Source organism: Chiloscyllium plagiosum, unplaced genomic scaffold (assembly GCF_037043375.1).
Source record: "Chiloscyllium plagiosum isolate Xiang-an unplaced genomic scaffold, Cpla_swu_hap1 HiC_scaffold_31, whole genome shotgun sequence".
In the NCBI taxonomy this organism is placed as follows: domain Eukaryota; kingdom Metazoa; phylum Chordata; class Chondrichthyes; order Orectolobiformes; family Hemiscylliidae; genus Chiloscyllium; species Chiloscyllium plagiosum.
This window is the reverse complement of record NW_028270169.1, coordinates 63,323,043-63,338,062: the sequence shown is the minus strand read 5'-3', so window position 1 is coordinate 63,338,062 and position 15,020 is coordinate 63,323,043.

Here is a 15,020-nt window from a genome sequence, read left to right as displayed (position 1 = left end):
TTAACCTAATCGAGTCCCATTTGCCAGCACTTGGCCCATATCCCTCTAAACCCTTCCTATTCATTTACTCATCCGAATGCCTTTAAAAAACTGAAATTGTACCAGCCCCCACCACATCCTCTGCCAGCTCATTCCATACACGCACCACCTTCTGCGTGAAAAGTTGCCCCTTAGGTTCCTTTCAAATCTTTTAAAATCCTCTCACCTTAAACCTATGCCCTCTAGTTCTGGTCTCCCCCACCCCAGGGAAAAGACCTTGACTACTCACCCTATCCATGCCCCTTATGATTTTATAAACCTCTATAAGGTCATCCCTCAGCCTCCAATGCTCCAGGGAAAACAACCCCAGCCAATTAGCCTCTCCCTATAGCTCAAACCGTCCAATCCTAGCAACATCCTTGTAGATCTTTTCTGAATTTTTTCAAGTTTCACAACATCTTTCCGATAGGAGGAAGACCAGAATTGCACACAATATTTCAAAAGTGACCTAACCAATGTCCTGTACAGGCACAACATGACCTCCAAACTCCTATATTCAATGCACTGACCAATAAAGGAAAGGATACCTAATGTCTTTTTCACTATCCTATCTACCTGCGACTCCACATTCAAGAAGCTATGAACCTGCACTCCAAGGTCTGTTTGTTCAGCAACACTCCCCAGGACCTTACCATTAAGTACTTAAGTCCTGCCCTGATTTGCCTTTCCAAAATGCAGCACCTCACGTTTATCTAAATTAAACTCCGTCTGCCAGTCCTCAGCCCATTGACCCATCTGATCAAGATCCCGTTGAACTCTTTCAAAAACTGGATGAATACATCCCTGTATTTATATCTATTCCCAGCATCAATAATTCAGCAGCTGTTATTTTTTCTCTTTACATTGCAATGGGCAACATTTATTATGTTTTCGAACAAAAATATAACACATTGTTGATCCAAAGTCACTCTTGACTTATTCTGCTTAATATCTAATCCCAAATATTTAATGGCCCCTGAAGCCTGACTGAAATTCTATGTTTAATTTATCTTTCGTACATTGCTCAAATTCCATAGAACCACCCAACAGAAAATTATCAACATGCATCATAAAGATGCTTGCCAGTTTCTCTTCATGATATCATAAAGAATCATAAAGTCATACAGCATGGAAACAGACTCTTCGGTCCAACTCGTCCATGCCGACCACATTTTCAACACTGAATTTGCCTTCATTTGGTCCATATCTGTGTAAACCTTTCCAATTGATGTCACTGTCCAAATGTCTTTTAAACGTTGTAATTGTACTGGCCTCCTCTACTTTTTCTGGCTGCTTATTTCACACATGTATCACCCACTGTGTGAAAACTGTTTTCCCTCAGATCCCTTTTATGTCTTTCCCCTTTTACCTGAAACCTATGCCCCCTAGTTCTGGATTCCCCTACCCTTGGAAAAAGACCTTGCTGTTAACCCTATTATGCTCCTCATGATTTTATAAATCTGTATAAGGTCCATTCGTAGGGAATCTAATCTAATCACCCCTTAGCCGCCGACACTCCGGAGAAATTAGTCCCAGCCTTTCCAGTCTCTAATTATAACTCAAACCCTCCAGTCCCATTAACATGCTTGTAAGTTTTTTCTGTCCCCTTTCTGGTTTAACAACATCCTTCCTATAACTGGGTGATCAGAATTATATGCAGTATTCCAAAAGTAGCCACAACATGACATCCCAACATCTATACTCAGTGTTCTGAACAATGAAGGTCTAGATTAGAGTGATGCTGGAAAAGCACAGCAGGTCAGACAGCATCCGAGGAGCAGGAAAATCGACGTTTCGGGCAAACAGCCCTTCATCAGGAATGAAAAATGAAGGCAAGCATGTCAAACGCATTCTTCACCACTGTGTCTATCTGTAACTCCACTTTCAGAGAACGATGAACCTGCACTCCTAGGTCTGTTCAACGACACTCCCCAGGGCCCTACCATTAACTGTATAAGTCCTGCCCTAGTTTGCCTTACCAAAATGCAAGACCTTGCATTTATCAAAATTAAACTCCATCTGAACTTTGCAGGATTTGCTTTCAACTGAATATACTTTTTGCATGAAGAACCTAACTGAAAAATACCACAAACCCTCAGTTCACACCTACCCATAAATACATTTGTTAAATTTTCATGAATTCCCTTCTATATCATCTGCTTCTTTAAGTGGTTTCAAAAATACATCCCTTTGAAACATTTTGCCAGTAAAATGAGCTTTTTGCATCAATGGACCTATTTTCCCACACCTATGTTATTTAAAGAGCTGTGAAGGTTCTCAAGATCCCAGTTGGAGGGTTCACTTTAATATTTATTCACTTTTTTTTAACTTTGAAAGACAAACCACCTGTCTGGTTTATCTATCCATCTGTACAACAGGATTAGTTGTCCCCTATCTGTTGCCCCTGTGCGTACACCAAATTGTCTCCAGCTGTTTTACAGAACAAAGAAAATTACAGCACAGGAACAGGTTTCTCCAAGCCTGCACCGATCCAGATCCTCTATCTAAACCTGTCACCTATCTTAGCAGGACTTATACACTTAATGGTAATGTCCTCAGGAGTGTTGCTGAACAAAGAGACCTTGGAGTGCAGGTTCATAGCTCCTTGAAAGTGGAGTCACAAGTAGATAGGATAGTGAAGACGGCGTTTGGTATGCTTTCCTTTATTAGTCAGAGTATTGAGTACAGGAGTTGGGAGGTCATGTTGTGGCTGGACATGACATTGGTTAGGCCACTGTTGGAATATTGTGTGCAATTCTGGTCTCCTTCCTATCAAAAAGATGTTATGAAACTTGAAAGGGTTCAGAAAAGATTTACAAGGATGTTGCCAGGGTTGGAGGATTTGAGCTACAGGGAGAGGCTGAACAGGCTGGGGCTGTTTTCCCTGGAGCGTGGGAAGCTAAGGGGTGACCTTATAGAGATTTACAAAATGGTGAGGAGCATGGATAGGGTAAATAGACAAAGACTTTTCCCTGGGGTCGGGGAGTCCAGAATTAGAGGGCGTAGGTTTAGGGTGAGAGGGGAAGGATAGGGGTAAATGTAGGGGAATGGGTCTGGGAGGGTTGCTCTTCGGAGGGTTGGTGTGGACTTGTTGGGCCAAAGAGCCTGTTTCCACACTGGAGGGAATCTAAAAAAAAAATAGAGGCCTAAGGGGCAACTTTTTCACGCAGAGCGTGGTACGTATATACAATGAGCTGCCAGAGGAAGTGGTGGAGGCTGGTACAAATGCAACATTTAAAAGGCATCAGGGTGGGTGTATGAATAGGAAGGGTTTGGAGGGATATGGGCCAGGTGCTGGCAGGTGGGACTAGATTGGGTAGGGATATCTGGTCGACATGGACGAGTTGGACCGAAGGGTCTGTTTCTGTGCTTTACATCTCTATGACTGTATGACTCTGCTCTCTATCCATTCATGTATCTGTCTAAATACATCTTAAATGACGCTATCGTGTGGGCCTCTACCACCTCCAGTGGCAACCCGTTCCAGGCACCCACCACCTTCTGCGTAAAGAACTTTCCACGAATATCTCCCTTAAACTTTTCCCCTTTCACCTTGAACTCATGACCCCTAATAATTGATTAGCATCCTTTTAGTTTGGCATCCAGTTTGTTCTTGTCAAGGTACGACCTTTGCTTCTCTTCTCATTCCAGATGACAACTGCAAATACTCCCCCTCAAATGATCAGAATTCCTTTCACAAGTCCACAATCTCTTCCCAGAGCAATGTTTATTTCCAAGTCCACTTTGAAAACTCATTCTGCGTTTTCTGACCTTCCACATCTTTACCTCGTGTTGTCAATCAATAGATTTTACCTCATGTCCCTCATCTTACACATTGAGGCAGTCAGTGTTTGTCAGTGGTTTTCCTTGCTCACCCTATAACAGTAATATTCCTCCATTCATTAGTCTTCATTTTCTTCTTTAAAAGCTCCTGGATGCAAGCCAGATGTTCTGTGGATTTATCACTATTTAATACTATTTATTGCTTCATTTCAGTAACGTGCTTCCAGAGATTGGTGTAATCTGTGAATTTGGTGGACAGCGCAAGTTCAGTGAGCATTTTCACTCCAGGAAACAAGCTTCCTTATTTTTGTCCTTTAAAACTGCACATGAATGAAGATTAAATTTGTCATTGTGAATTCAGCATTGTGCAGAGAAGTGCATTTGTAAAGGACAGATATGCATAGAGCAGGACCTTCCTGTTATCTTGTTTTATTTGATTCCCTTGATTGAGTGATTCTTCCTTACGATGTCTGTTATTTCCTTTCATGGAAATCATGATTTGGAGGAGCCAGTGTTTGACTGGGGTGAGCAAAGTTAAAAATCACACAACACCAGATTATAGTCCAACAGGTTAATTTGGATGCACTAGCTTTTGGAGCGCTGCTCCTTCACATGCTCCGAAAGCCAGTGTTTCTAAATTAACCTGTTGGACTGTAACCTGGTGTTGTGTGATTTTTTTAACTTTCATGGAAATGCAGCCACAAGGTAACTTATTCAGCATATTCACCACTTCGATATCACCATTGACAAGGTCACTAATATCTTTTCCCAAGGACCATTTATTAATGAATCTGCTGCTTTAAGCTGGAGGCAGTGAAATTGAAACTGTGAACTGGGTGATTGAGGAAGTGAGCAGACCTGGAGCCCCCTCTCCTGGAAGAGTCTCTAAACAGAGTTGTGTTGACATCTAAAGTGAATTTACCATTCTCAATTATTTCGATGCACTGAAATGTGGGTTCATGTTTTAGTTTGCGAACGAGTACAATCGAATGAATGTCAAACTTTTCAGGAAAGCTGTAAGTAATAACTGACACTTTCACAAAGTACAGTGGGAACAGATTCAAATGAAGAGACAGAGAGTGGACTCTGGGTGATGCGGGCGATGGTGAGATATGTAACTGAATCAGTTGAGAAGACCAGCGAGATAATCTCGATGTTGGGAGTGTTTCACTGAATCTTTTATACTTTTGTTGAGTGGTAGGTAAGTCACAGAAAGCTGCCAGTTGAGGGGGATTATAACTAGTTTCCTGTCTGAACAAACAAGCTCGACATTGAGAAATCTCGACATGGAAACCAGAGTGAATCCCTGGTGAATTCAACTCTCTGCTTACTCTGAACACCCCACCCCCCCATGTTGGACACTGGACCAATGTCTCAGGGCACACTCCATGGGCACACACCTCACATCCACAGATATTGGCATCTGACATGTGCCAGCCTCTAAGAGCTGTCGTGGCACATCTCCGATCCACTGACAGGATATTTTTACACTTCAATGCTGTCCCTCAGGCTACACTGATGTTCTCATTGTAACGCTGAAGTAAGGACACTATGTGCTCAGGGACACACCCCCAGCTCGGGGACTGAACCAGGCTGCAGCTCCGAGCTCTTTGCTCTCTCACAGCACTTACTTACTCTGAGCTGAGCTGGATGCTCACTGAATTCCTCCTCACATTGCCTTTGTGCATTTTGCCCTGTCAGCCAGCGATATCAGGCTCATATCACTGCTATCTTGCTGCAGTTTAGCACAGACACAAAGGTAGCGTGCTGGTCAGCACTGTCAGCAGACTTCAGTCAGATCAAAGAGTCGGCACCATTTACTCTGGGGGCCTGACACAGTAAGTCAAGGGCAGTGTCCAATACCACCCTAGGGGATTGGACCTTGTCAGTCAGCTGATCAGGGTGTGCAGAGTCAGGATCCTGTCCACATAAAGAGGTAAGGAACTGAATGTCGGGCAGCACAGTAACCATCTTGATTCTCTCTGCCCTTTTGTGGGCTGCGTTCTCCCTGGAGTGAAACAGAGGCTGGTACAGCGGGAGATGAAGCTATCACTGCTGGTGTAGGTGAGGCACTCTCCGCGTGAGTGGGCAACACAGGGGGCATGTGGGGTTAGTGCTGTTTCGGGTGGGGTGGGTGTACAAGTGATGGAAAATGTTGTTGTCAATAGGAGGTCTGATGAAACGTGAGCCTCAGTGGGAGATGGGTACAGTCAGCTTGAATTGGTCAAGAAGGGCATCAAAGGCTGGGGTGGGTTGTTGATGAGGAAGAACAAAAACAGAAACTGCTGGAAACATTCAGCAGGTCTGGCAGCATCTGTGGAGAGAAATCACAGTTAACCTTTCAGGTCAAGTGACCATTTCTCAGAATACTCAGAGCTCAACTTGAAACATTTACGCTGACTTCTCTCCACAGATACTGCCCAGACCTGCTGACCTTTTCCAGTAATTCCTGTATTTGTTTCTGATTTAAGCCGACAAGATAGGTGCAGGAGGAGGCCATTTGGCCCCTTCAAGTGTATTCTGCCACTCATCACACTCATGGCTAATCATCCAATAGCCTAATTAATAGCCTAATCCTGGTCTCTCCCCAAAACCTTTGATCCTATTTGTCCCAAGTGATATATCTATAGAAACATGGAAGATAGGAGCAGTCCCTTCTGTTTTTGGAGATAGTGAGGAAGTAAGATATGACTAGACAACTCACTGGTCCTCACCGTAAGAAAGTCTCCAGAAAACTTGATGACATTTAACTAAAAAACATTCAGCCCAAACAATGTTATTTGGGCATGAGTGAAAGAGCCAATAAGGAATTGGAAGGATTGATTAACACCAGGATTGAATCGTAAAATCTAACAACACGTAAGGAGGCCAGTCTGTTCATCATGACAGTACCAGTCTATCCATTCCCAGTATTTCCTTTCAGTAAGGAAGTACATTTTGAAGACATGTCCATTATGTTTTGAAAGTTCCAATTGAATCTGACCTCAAGGGATGAGTCACAGACCGAATTCCTGAATTCACACCAAAGAACAAAGAACATTACAAGACAGGAACAGGCCCTTCGGCTATCCAAGGCTGCGCCAATCCAGTTCCTCTGTTGCCTACTTTCTAAGGGTCTGTATCCCTTTGTTCCCTGCCCATTCATGTATCTGTCTAGATGCATTTTAAATGACGCTATTGTGCCCACCTCTACCACCTCTGCTGGCAATGCGTTCCAGGTGCCCACAACCCTCTGTCTAAAGAATTTTCCATGCTTATCTCCCTTACACTTTTCCTCGCTCACCTTGAACTTATGATTCCTAGTAATTGAGTCCCCCATTCTGGGGAAAAGCTTCTTGCTATCCACCCTGTCTATCCCTGTCATGACTTTGTAGACCTCATTCAGATACCCCCTCAACCTTCGTCTTTCCAGTGAAACTAGTCAACCTCCCTTCATTAGCTCGCTCTCTTCATACCAGGCAACATCCTGATGAACCTGCTCTGCACCCACCCTACCACATCCTTTCAGTAATGTGGTGACCAGAACTGTATGCAGTATTCCAAATGTGGTCAAAGCAAAGACCTACACAACTGTAACATGACCCGCTAACTCTTGTACTCAGTACCCCGTCCGATGAAGGAAAACATGTCATGTGCCTTCTTGACCACTCTACTGACCTATGTTGCCACCTTCAGAGAACAATAGACTTCGACAGCCAGATCTCTCTGTAAATCAATTTTTCCCAGGAGTTTTCCATCTTCAATTGAATTATCATGTGTCCACTTCTGGGACTCCCTTCTTAAGAGCACTGTGAGTGTGCCTACACCTCACTGACTGTGAGTGTACATACACCTCACCGACTGTGAGTGTGCCTACACCTCACTGACTGTGAGTGTGCGTACACCTCATTGACTGTGAGTGTGCATACACCTCACCGACTGTGAGTGTACATACACCTCACCGACTGTGAGTGTGCCTACACCTCACTGACTGTGAGTGTACATACACCTCACCGACTGTGAGTGTGCCTACACCTCACTGACTGTGAGTGTGCGTACACCTCATTGACTGTGAGTGTGCATACACCTCACCGACTGTGAGTGTACATACACCTCACCGACTGTGAGTGTGCCTACACCTCACTGACTGTGAGTGTGCGTACACCTCATTGACTGTGAGTGTGCATACACCTCACCGACTGTGAGTGTACATACACCTCACCGACTGTGACTGTGCCTACACCTCACCGACTGTGAGTGTACATACACCTCACCGACTGTGACTGTGCCTACACCTCACCGACTGTGAGTGTACATACACCTCACCGACTGTGACTATGCCTACACCACACTGACTGTGACTGTGCCGACACCTCACTGACTGTGAGTGTGCCTACACCTCACCGACTGTGAGTGTGCGTAAACCACACCGACTGTGACTGTGCCGACACCTCACTGACTGTGAGTGTACGTAAACCACACCGACTGTGAGTGTGCCTACACCTCACTGACTGTGAGTGTGCGTACACCACACTGACAGTGAGTGTGCCTACACCCCACCGACTGTGAGTGTGCGTACACCACATTGACTGTGAGTGTGCATACACCTCACCGACTGTGAGTGTGTGTGCACCTCACCGACTGTGAATGTGCCTGCACTTCACCGACTGTGAGTGTGCGTACACCTCATTGACTGTGAGTGTGCATACACCTCACCGATTGTGAGTGTGCATACACCTCACCGACTGTGAGTGTGCGTACACCTCACTGACTGTGACGATGCCGACACCTCATTGACTGTGAGTGTGCGTACACCTCACCGACTGTGACAGTGCATACACCTCATGGACTGTGAGTGTGTCTATACCTCAGGGACTGTGACAGTGCCGACACCTCACTAACTGTGAATGTGTGTATACCTCACCGACTATGACTATGTCTACACCTCACCGACTGTGAGTGTGCCTACACCTCACTGACTGTGACTGTGCCTACACCTCACCAAATGTGAGTGTACATACACCTCACCGACTGTGAGTGTGCCTACACCTCACCGACTGTGAGTGTGCCTACACCTCACCGACTGTGAGTGTGCCTACACCTCACTGACTGTGAGTGTGCCTACACCTGACCAAATGTGAGTGTACATACACCTCACCGACTGTGAGTGTGCGTACACCTCACTGACTGTGACGATGCCGACACCTCATTGACTGTGATTGTGTCTACACCTCACCGACTGTGAATGTGCCTACACCTCACCGACTGTGACAGTGCATACACCTCACGGAGTGTGAGTGTGTCTACATCTCAGGGACTGTGACTGTGCCTACACCTCACCGACTGAGTGCGGGTACACCACACCGACTGTGTGTGTGCATACACCACACTGACTGTGAGTGTGCCTGCACTTCACCGACTGTGTGTGTGCATACACCACACCGACTGTGAGTGTGCCTACACCTCACCGACTGTGAATGTGCCTACACCTCACCGACTGTGAGTGTGTGTACACCTCACCGACTGTGAGTGTGCCTGCACTTCACCGACTGTGAGTGTGCATACACCACACGGACTGTGAGTGTGTCTACACCTCAGGGACTGTGACAGTGCCGACATCTCACTAACTATGAATGTGTCTACACCTCACTGACATGTGAGTGTGCTGACACCTCACCGACTGTGAGTGTGTCTACACTTAACCGTCTGTGAATGTGCCTACAGCTCACTGACTGTGAATGTGCCTACACCTCACCAACTGTGAGTGTGCATACACCTCACCGACTGTGAGTGTGCGTACACCTCACTGACAGTGAGTGTGTCTACACCTCAGGGACTGTGACTGTGCCGACACCTCACTAACTGTGAATGTGTCTACACCTCACTGACTGTGAGTGTGGGTACACCTCACCGACTGTGAGTGTGTCTACACCTCACTGACTGTGAGTGTGTCTACACCTCACTGACTGTGAGTGTGGGTACACCTCACTGACATGTGAGTGTGCTGACACCTCACTGACTGTGAGTGTGCTGACATCTCACTGACTGTGAGTGTGCCTACACCTCACCAACTGTGAGTGTGCGTACACCTCACTGTCTGTGAGTGTGCCTACAGCTCACCGACTGTGAGTGTGCCTACACCTCACTGACTGTGAGTGTGCGTACACCTCACTGACTGTGAGTGTGCATACACCTCACCGATTGTGAGTGTGCATACACCTCACCAACTGTGAGTGTGCCGACACCTCACCAACTGTGTGCGTACACCTCACTGACTGTGAGTGTGCGTACACCTCACCGACTGTGAGTGTGCCTACACCTCACTGACTGTGAGTGTGCCTACAGCTCACCAACTGTGAGTGTGCTTACACCTCACCAACTGTGACTGTGCGTACACCTCACCGACTGTGAGTGTGCCTACACCTCACCGACTGTGAGTGTGCCTACAGCTCACCAACTGTGAGTGTGCGTACAGCTCACCGACTGTGAGTGTGCGTACACCTCATTAACTGTGAATGTGTCTACACCTCACTGACATGTGAGTGTGCTGACACCTCACCGACTGTGAGTGTGTCTATACCTCACTGACTGTGAGTGTGGGTACACCACACTGACTGTGTGTGTGCGTACAGCTCACTGACTGTGAGTGTGTCTACAGCTCACCGACTGTGAGTGTGCCTACAGCTCACCGACTGTGAGTATGCCTACACCTCACTGACTGTGAGTGTGCGTACACCTCACCGATTGTGAGTGTGCGTACACCTCACCAACTGTGACTGTGCGTACACCTCACCGACTGTGAGTGTGCCTACACCTCACCGACTGTGAGTGTGCCTACAGCTCACCAACTGTGAGTGTGCGTACACCTCACTGATTGTGAGTGTGCATACACCTCACCGATTGTGAGTGTGCCTACACCTCACTAACTGTGAGTGTGCGTACACATCACCGACTGTGAGTGTGTGTACACCTCACTGACTGTGAGTGTGCATACACCTCACCGACTGTGAGTGTGCCTACACCTCACCGACTGTGAGTGTGCCTACAGCTCACCAACTGTGAGTGTGCGTACAGCTCACCGATTGTGAGTGTGTGTACACCTCACTGACTGTGAGTGTGCCTACACCTCACCGACTGTGAGTGTGCGTACACCTCACTGATTGTGAGTGTGCATACACCTCACCGATTGTGAGTGTGCCTACACCTCACTAACTGTGAGTGTGCGTACACATCACCGACTGTGAGTGTGTGTACACCTCACTGACTGTGAGTGTGCATACACCTCACCGACTGTGAGTGTGCCTACAGCTCACCGACTGCAGCGGTTCAATCAAGTGGCTCCCCATCACCCTCTCCAGAGCAACGAGGGACAGGCAATAAATGCTTTCCCACCTAGTGACACTCCACATTCCATGAACAAATTATAAAATTATCATCAATTTTTCTACCTGTGCTCAGTAGCTAGAGTCTGCCACCGACCTACTCACTGTTTATTATCTTGCCAACTTTTGCATTGTCCATAAATTTCAAAATTGTCCGTGCCACGTCCAAGTAGAGGTTTTTTTTTATAACAAAGCCAGTGGGATACTTCTTGGGTGTAATGCTTTGCTGATGTTTCTTCAGCCACAGTGGTCCAATTCAATCTTCAAGCCAGAACATTGCAGGCTGAAATCAGAACACATTTCTTCTCAAAAAGGTTAATGGAGGTTGGACCCCTCTCCCTCAGAGTGCTGTAATTGGGTAACTGGAGCTTTCAAGCCTAAGGTAGACGAAGATGCCTTGAGATATGGAGGTGGGAGGCAAAATAGAGAGCTTTTGGAGTGAAAGAAGTTGAGAAGTAGACCAGCATTAGTCGAAGTCTCACCAGTTCCAATGAAAGAGAATTTACTTGCAGGAAGGAAGGAAATGGAATTTTGTAAAAATAACGGATTTGACTGATAATGTGCTCAGAATAAGTTGAATTTTTGAGTGTTCAGAAGAGAGACACATAGTTTAGTTTCATTTTAGAATGATCTTGTGGATTGGCACTGAGATGTCTGGAGGTATTTTTTATTTATGTACTTGAAAATAGGGTTTGGAACCTTGAGGTGAAAAGCTCAGTGCATTAAAGAAGTAGAGGAAAGTCTATGCTGTTGGTTAGTGACAGGGTTCCAGTGACATACAGACAAAAGGGAGAACAATCCAGAAAGTTAGCCTTTTCGTGTGGTGTAGGCCAGAAGTTAAAAAAAGTGCTGAATACTGGATTGAGAGAACTTGCATAATTGCTCTGAAATCAAAGTAATAGTTTAGCTTAGTTTGAAATTTCATTTTGGTAGCTTAGGGAGAGAAACTAAATCTGAATATTCCCCTACCAGAAACCTTGGGTGAACCAGGAAATCCTCTGCCTACTGAAGACTACGCATGCAGCATTCAAGTCGGACAACCCAGACCTATACAGAAAATCCAGATATGACCTCTGAAAATTCATCGGAGATACCAAGAGATAGTACCGGACCAAGTTACAGACCCAAAACAACCTTATTGACTCCTACCACCTGTGCTAAGACCTAAACAACAGAACGGGATACAAAATGGAGCAGGGCAAGATAATGGACAAACACACATCCCTCCCTGATGTGCTCAATGCTTTCTATGCTTGGTTTGAGGAGAATGCCAGCAGTGTGGTGTCACCTTCCCCAACAGCCCTGGACGTACGTGTTCCCTTTGTCATCACTGCAGACACCAGATCTGTCCTCCTGGGAGTCAATCCAACAAAAGTGACAGGCCCAGATAGAGTCCCCAGCTAAGCACTTAGATCCTGTGCGGATCAGCTGGCAGAGGTATTCATTGGCATCTTCACCCTCGACGGGCACAGTGGTTAGCACTGCTGCTTCATGGCATCAGGGACCTGGGTTCGATTCCAGCCTTGGGTGACTGTCTGTGTGGAGTTTGCATATTTGTCCCGTGTCTGCGTGGGTTTCCTCTGGGTGCTCCCACAATCCAAAAATGTGCAAGTTAGGTGAACTGGTCGTGCTAAATTGCCCATAGTGTTCAGGGATAGGTTACGTGCATGAGTCAGAGGTAAATGTAGAGAAATGGGTCTGGATGGGATACTCTTCAGCGGGTCACTGTGGACTTGTTGGGCTGAAGGATCTGTTCCCACACAGTTGGAATTCTAAATCTACACCCTCTCCCTTCTACAAGCCCAAGTCCCCAGCTGCTTCAAGAAGACCATCACCATCCCAGTACCTAAGGAAGCACATGCAGTGTGCCTTAATGACTACCAGCTAGTGGCTCTGACCTCCATAATCATAAGCTGCTTCCAGAGGCTGGTCATGGCCCATCAACTCTAGTCTCTTAGCCTGCCTCGATCCCCTACAATTTGCCTACCAACATAAAACTTTCATAGTGGATGCTATTTCCCTGGCCCTGCACTCATCTCCGGAACATTTGGACAACAAGGACACCTACGTCCTGCTCATTAACCACAGTTCTGCCTTCAGCACCATTATCCCCTCCAGACTGATCTCAAAACTCTGAGACCTAGGTCGCAGTTACGCCCTCTGCAACTGGATCCTGAGCTTCCTGACCCATAGACCACAATCAGTGAAGACAGACTACTGCACGATAACGCTCAACACTGCAGCCCCCTAAGGATGCATTCTCAGCCCCCTATTGTACTCCCTGTACACCCACAACTGTGTTGCCAAATTCCAAACAAATGCCGTCTCCAAATTTGCTGACAACACCACTGTGGTATGATGGATATCAAACAATAATGAGTGAGAATACAGAAAGGAAAGAGAAGGCTTGGTCACATGGTGCAATGATAACAACCTCCCTCTCAATGTCGGCAAAACTAAAGAACTGATCATTGACTTCAGAAAGGAAGGAGGAGAACACCCCCCCATCTACATCAACGGAGCGGAGGTTGAGAGGGTGGAGAGCGTCAAGTTCCTAGGAATGGCAATAACCAACAACCTGTCCAAGACTCCCCACTGTAGATGTGACAGTCACGAAGGGACAACAATGCCTCTTCTTCCTCACGTTGCTCAGGAAATTTGGCATGTCCACAAAGGACCCACATCAAATTCTGCAGATGCACCATTCTATCCGGGTGCATCATGGCCTGGTATGGCAACTGCTTGGTCCAGGACTGTAAGAAACTACAGAAGGTCATGTACACAGCCCAGACCATCACAGAAGCCAACCTTCCATCATGGACTCCATTTGCACTGCTTGTTGTTGTGGAAAGGCTGCCAACATCAGCAAAGACCTCTCCCACCTTGGTAATGCTCTCCTATAATGTCTTCCATCAGGCAGAAGATAGAGAAGTTTGAACACACACACGGCAATAGGTTCAATAACTGCTTCTTCCCTGCCATTATTAGACTGATGAATGGACTCTCTAAGTTCAAATAATGTCGATCTTGTTAAAGTTGATCTTGCTTCACACACCTCCTGTGTAATGTAACCTGTCTGCCTCGATCTGTCCCAGCACCCTGTGATCTGTATGTCCTTGCTTACTATGATCTGCCTGTACTCCTCACAAACGAAGCTTTTTACTGTACCTAGGGACACGACTACAATTAATCAAATCAATATAAATTGTAAAAAAAATTGTAAATGAAGAGAAACCGAATAACATGGAAACACCAGAAACAGAATAAGATTCCTGCGCCCACACCTCTACAATCACCTCTGTCCAAGGCCCTAAAGGAGCCTTCCATATCCATCAGAGTTTTACCTGCACTTCCACACACGTCATTTACTATATTCATCCTTCCCGATGCAGTCTCCTCTACACTGGGGAGACAGGATGCCTACTTGCAGAGCGCTTCAGAGAACATCTCCGGGACACACGCACAAAGCAACTCCACCATCCCATGTCTGAAAACTTTAACCCCCCCTCCCACTCTGCCAAGGACGTGCAGGTCTTAGGCCTCCTCCATCGCCAGACCCTAACCGAGGAAGAACACCTTATCTTCTGTCTTGGGACAATCCAACCACACGGGACTAATGTGGATTTCACTAGTTTCCTCATTTCCTCTTCCCCCGCCTTATCCCAGATCCAACCTTCTAACTTGGCACTGACCTCATGACCTATCCTTCCTTCCCATCTTCCTTCCCAACTATCTGCTCCACCCTCCTCTCTGACCTATCACTATTACCTCCCCCCCACCTCCATCCACCTGTCGCACTCTCATCTACCTTCCCCCAGCCCCACCCCTCTCCCATTTATCTCTCCACCCCCTTGGCTT